The 6162-nt window shown below is 43.2% G+C and overlaps 1 non-coding gene across 1 annotated transcript; it reads left to right on the top strand.

Annotated features, from left to right (window-relative positions):
* The first annotated feature begins 5632 nt into the window (after positions 1–5632).
* LOC120105857 lies at positions 5633–5788 on the top strand. Its single transcript, XR_005508126.1, has one exon. It is a non-coding gene; the product is annotated as a 5.8S ribosomal RNA (ribosomal RNA).
* The last annotated feature ends 374 nt before the right edge of the window (positions 5789–6162 follow it).

Genomic DNA, 6162 nt, shown 5'->3' with positions numbered 1-6162 from the left:
TGCTCTTGAGGCAGCCTGCTATATTCTAAATAAGGTTCCAAGTAAGTCTGTAAATAAAACACTACATGAGATGTGGACTGGACGCAAGCCGATGCTCTCTCACCTTAGGATTTAGGGGTGTCCGGCGTACGTCAAATGTTTGAAGACAGACAAACTTGAACCCAAGTCTGACAAATGTTTCTTTGTTGGTTACCCTAAAGAAACTAAAGGATATTACTTCTACTTTGCTGAAGAACAAAAATTGTTCGTAAGCAATAGAGTAATTTTCTTAGAAAAGGAATTCCTTGGTGAAGGAACAAATAGCTCTAATGTTGAGCTTAGAGAAGTTCAACATGTAGAAGATCCGACACCATCTACTGAACCAGTTGAGTCAGATTTGATTAGATCAGATCCAGAACCCATATTAGATGCACCATTAAGGCGATTGGGTAGAGTACCACGTCAGCCGGACAGATATTACGGTTTCTTAGTCCGGGATGGAGATCCTATCGAACTTGATGAAAACGATGAGGATCCGATCACATATATGGATGCAATGCAGAGGTATGACTCTGATAAATGGCTTGGAGCCATGCAATCCGAAATGGAATCCATGAAGGTCAATGATGTTTGGACATTAGTTGACCCACCCGAAGGAATTAAACCTATAGGGTGTAAGTGGATATTCAAAAGGAAACGAGGCGCAGACGGAAAGGTAGAGACCTATAAAGCCCGTCTGGTTGCCAAGGGTTATCGTCAACGTTATGGTATTGACTATGACGAGATGTTTTCTCCTGTGGCAATGCTCAAGTCCATTCGGATTGTGCTTGCGATAGCAGCACATTTAGACTATGAAATCTGGCAAATGGATGTAAAGACCGCATTTCTAAATGAAGATTTAGAAGAAGAAGTGTATATGATACAACCTGAAGGTTTTACATCTGCAGATGAGTCTAAAGTGTGCAAGCTTCAAAAATCCATTTATGGATTAAAGCAAGCTTCACGAAGTTGGAATATACGTTTTGATAAGGTAATCAAAATATATGGCTTTATTAAGAATGAAGAGGAACCTTGCATTTATAAATGGGCAAATGGTTCAGTTATTATATTCCTTATTTTGTATGTGGATGACATTCTTTTAATCGGGAATGACATTCCTGCATTACAAGGAATAAAGGTTTGGCAATCATCTCAATTTGCTATGAAGGATTTGGGAGAAGCATCTTACATCCTAGGGATGAAGATCTATAGAGATAGATCTAGAAAATTGCTTGGATTATGCCAATCCACATACATTGATACTATACTGAAGAGGTTCAGTATGATTAATTCCAAGAAAGGCTATCTTCCGATGGGCCATGGAATTAACCTCTCTAAAAGGGATTGTCCGACAACCCCTCAAGAAAGAGAGAGTATGGATAGAATTCCATATGCTTCGGCAGTGGGATCTATAATGTATGCCATGACATGTACTAGACCAGACGTGGCATACTCACTAGGAGTAGTGAGCAGATACCAGTCTGATCCAGATAGCAACCACTGGAAGGTTGTAAAAACCATCCTTAAGTATTTGAGAAATACTAAAGATCAGTGGCTTGTCTATGGTGATTCTGACTTAAAACTTGAGGGATATACTGATTCAAGTTTTCAGTCAGATCAAGATGATAGCAAGAGCGTGTCAGGATATATCTTCACTCTTAAGGGTGGGGCCATCTGCTGGAAGAGTTCCAAGCAGCATACAGTGGCAGATTCTACATGTGAAGCAGAATATATCGCAGCATCTGATGCCGCCAAGGAAGCTGTATGGTTGCGGAAGTTCATCACCGAGCTTGGAGTGACACCCTCCATTGATGGTCCAGTGCCTGTATTTTGTGACAATACTGGGGCCATAGCTCAAGCAAGGGAACCTAAAGCACATCAGCGGACCAAGCATATTCTACGCCGCTACCACCTGGTTCGAGAGATCATCGATCGAGGTGATATTGATCTTCAGAAGATTGACACAAAAGAAAATCTGGCTGACCCATTTACCAAAGTCCTCGGCATCAAAGAGTTCGACGAACACAAGTCGAAGATGGATATTAGATACTGTGCCGATTGGCATTAGGCTAAGTGGGAGTTGTTGGGATTTGTATCCTAAATGTCAATTGTCAACATACTGATGATTGAATTTTGTAAATGAATTGACAAATTAATAAAGTGTTATTTGGCATTATTCATCATTTCATCTTCAAATGAACTCTTATATGATGAAGTCCTTAGGACTTATGTTATGATAAAAGAGGATTTATCTTTGAGTCCTTAAACTTGTTCGCGACCAAATGATATGTTGTTACTAGGACGACAGCATTATCGAGATTAGGTCGTTGTGTGACATATACGTTGGTTGTCCTCTTAACCAAGGAGTGTGGAGACACTGGTATGCCACACAGGTGAAGTGTAGGAGTACATTTCACTGAACGTGACCAATTCCGAAACGCTCTACTGTCGAGAGATGTTTCGAGTGGATATGGGTATAAGTTTGGCCCTCTGACCTGAGACCGCAACCTGTGACTAGCAAGCAACTCACTGTACTTTGGTACCGGACTACCTGAATTTCTAATTCAGTGACAGAAGGTCACTGGGTGCAGTCAAGTACTTGCGTAGTCAGTGGTGAGTCAAGATGGAATTGACCCCTCCTGAAAATAGGAGATAATGTCTTGTGATTAATTTAGCAAAACCTTGGCCAGGGTAATCCCAGTGAGGAGTCACGGGATATCTAAAGTTAATCACATAATGGATGTACTAATTATAGGGTTGACAGTGAGCTCTAAGTCATCCTGGCATTAGGAGTCAAAGGGATTGAATTATACAGTAACCATAGTTCAGGGTTCCAGAATATTTGCTTTACATATATTCGGCCTATCCGAACGTTGGGTACCATTGCTAGATGGTCACATCAATTAGTGTAGGAAATTGTTCCTATACTACCGGCTTAGGTTCGAACCTATGAGGTCACACGCATAGAAGATTCCTGATTGATCAAGAAAGCTGATGAATGATTAAGAATCATTCAGGGATAATTTGGTCAATTTGATTGGCAAATTATTTTATAAAATAATTAAAGTAATTATTGAAGGATTAATTAGTAATTAAATTACTAATAAATTTAATTTGATTGAGTAATTGTGCTAAGGATGAGCCAAATTGAATTGGATTCAAGTTTGGGCTCAATCAGGATTTTGACCTGATTGGATTAGGTTAGAACCAAAAAGGACTTAAGCTGATCAAATTAATTTTAAATTAATTTGTTCTTAATTGGGGATTGACCTAATTGGATTAGGTCCAACACAAAGTAATTAATTCAATTTGATTGAGTTTGCATGAGCCAAAATTGAATTGGATTCAATTTGAGCTCAATCAGGGTCTGACCTGATTAGATTGGGTTCAACCAAATTGCTTTGTTTTAATTCGGGTTTGACCAAATTTGATTAGGTGCAACCCAAGAGGATTAGGCTCAGATGATGTGGCAATTATTGGTGACATGGAATTGGATTTCATGAATTTTAAATAAACCAAAATTATTGCATGGCACATAGACCCATTGCTTGATACATGGCGACATTGTTTGTTATTTGAATTTATATTCAAACATTAAGCAATGTGTTAAATGATTTTAATCACTCAAACCATCAGCCAAGGTGGCATATGAGTTTTTGAATGGATTAAATTCGAATTTCAAGAGGTGATTTCGAAATTATGAAGTATTTTACCTTGCCGCATGGATTTCAAATTCCTTCCCTCTTGCACATGTGTTTAAAATTTGAATTTAAATCAGATTTAGTTGAGATCTGATTTGGGTTGTTCCTATTTCTTTGCATGTGCCAACTAAAAGAGGTTTTCTAAAAATAAATTTCGAATTTTGAATGAAAATTCGGAGGCCATTAAAAGGGGTCAAACATGGGCACCAAAAATCCATCCATTGCAGCCTTCTTCCTCACCCGCCTCCTCTTCCTCTTCTTCTCCATTTTAGATAGGATTTTCAGGGTGAATATCTAGAAGATTCAACATCAGATCTGAGTCCTCTACTTTTCTTACAAACCTCATCTCCATCTGCTTCAAGACGATTGATCAAGAGTTGATTGAATCCCGACGGACAGATTTCAGCTTTCAAGTGTTCTGCAACTGCTAGCACTGTTGCGAAAGAAGATCCTTCAGGACTTTGCGTGTACTTCTCGTAGAGGCCATTCGTGTGCGTGGCTGCGAAGTCAAGAATCAGATTCACAACTTTCATCCATCATAAAAGGTATTAATCTAGCATTAATCATTTATTATGGTGTCAAAGTCTAGGTCCGATTTCCCGAGGTTTTACCCTCTTTTGGGGCTCCTCACGGAGATATCTCCAGAATCCATTCGATGGATATTCGGAGATTAATTGGAATAGAGTTCTTAAGTTTCAGATCTGATAGTTAATCATGCATAAAAGTTTTAGCATAATTGTTTAAACGATTCCGGCATAATCCTATATGTTCTTAATGTGCTGATTTCTAGATTTGATCTTGTAACATGCATGAATTAAATTGTTTGATTCATTTTTCCGCTGTATTTTTGAAATTTTAAAAGAACTACATGTGGCTTGATTCTCTTTGTGAAGGGGTACGTAGGCAACCCGATCAGGTTCAGTCATGGTTTTCAAAAAAAAAAAATATTCAGCATGCTAAACACCGAAGAATCTAGGAATCACTTTCAGTCCAGACATAGCAAGGATTGACAGACTGAGAGCTCTTTCTTGATTCTATGGGTGGTGGTGCATGGCCGTTCTTAGTTGGTGGAGCGATTTGTCTGGTTAATTCCGTTAACGAACGAGACCTCAGCCTGCTAACTAGCTATGCGGAGGCATCCCTCTGCGGCCAGCTTCTTAGAGGGACTATGGCCGCTTAGGCCACGGAAGTTTGAGGCAATAACAGGTCTGTGATGCCCTTAGATGTTCTGGGCCGCACGCGTGCTACACTGATGTATCCAACGAGTCTATAGCCTTGGCCGACAAGCCCGGGTAATCTTCGAAAATTTCATCGTGATGGGGATAGATCATTGCAATTGTTGGGGATAGATCATTGCAATTGTTGGTCTTCAACGAGGAATTCCTAGTAAGCGCGAGTCATCAGCTCGCGTTGACTACGTCCATGCCCTTTGTACACTCCTCCCGTCGCTCCTACCGATTGAATGGTCCGCTGAAGTGTTCGGATCGCGGCGACGCGAGCGGTTCGCCGCCCGCGACGTTGCGAGAAGTCCACTGAACCTTATCATTTAGAGGAAGGAGAAGTCGTAACAAGGTTTCCGTAGGTGAACCTGCGGAAGGATCAATGCCGAGACCCGGATGAGGAAGACCCGCGAACATGTGAACGCGCTGTGTAGGAGCGGGAAGGCCCGGCTGACCCGCTACGTAGACCCTGTCCCCCCTCCCCCCATCTCGCCTGCCTCGGGGCACGTACCCCTGCCCGGTGGGGCCTGGAGGTGCGCCCGCGGCGTGCGGCGCGGGGCAGCGGGAGGGCCAAACCCGGCGCGGAGGGCGCCAAGGAACAGAGCATGGAAACGGCGCACCGCCGCCCGCCCGCCCCATTCCGGGGCCTGGTATGCGGATGGCGCCGCCGTCGACGGCAGCCTTACATGATACGACTCTCGGCAACGGATATCTCAGCTCTTGCATCGATGAAGAACGTAGCGAAATGTGATACCTAGTGTGAATTGCAGAATCCCGTGAGCCATCGAGTCTTTGAACGCAAGTTGCGTCCGAAGCCACCAGGCTGAGGGCACGCCTGCCTGGGCGTCACGCCAAGCGACGCTCCTTTCCCCCGGGCCACGACGGGCTCCTAGGGAGCCGGACGCAGACATTGGGCCCCCGCGCCCCCGGCGCGGCGGCCGAAGAGCGGTCAGCCGGCGGGGACGGACACGGCGGATGGTGGACGCTGATGCGATCCTGTCGCCGTGACGCCGGACCCCAGAGGCGAAGGGCCCCTGCCGCCCCCATCGTGCGCGGCGCCCCGAGAGTTGGGTCCAAGTGCTAGGATTCAATCCTATTCAAAATAGGATTTGCACTCATTTCAATTTCCTCTAAATTCTAATTTAATTAGGATTTAATTGAACCATGACTCAATTGAACTCTTCAATCCTAATCTAATTAGAAGTCATGGGATTAATTAGTGA

This window comes from Phoenix dactylifera, unplaced genomic scaffold, assembly GCF_009389715.1.
Source record: "Phoenix dactylifera cultivar Barhee BC4 unplaced genomic scaffold, palm_55x_up_171113_PBpolish2nd_filt_p 000384F, whole genome shotgun sequence".
NCBI classification, from domain to species: Eukaryota; Viridiplantae; Streptophyta; class Magnoliopsida; order Arecales; family Arecaceae; genus Phoenix; species Phoenix dactylifera.
Note: the sequence above shows the minus strand (reverse complement) of the source record. Positions and strands in the feature narration are given on the sequence as shown.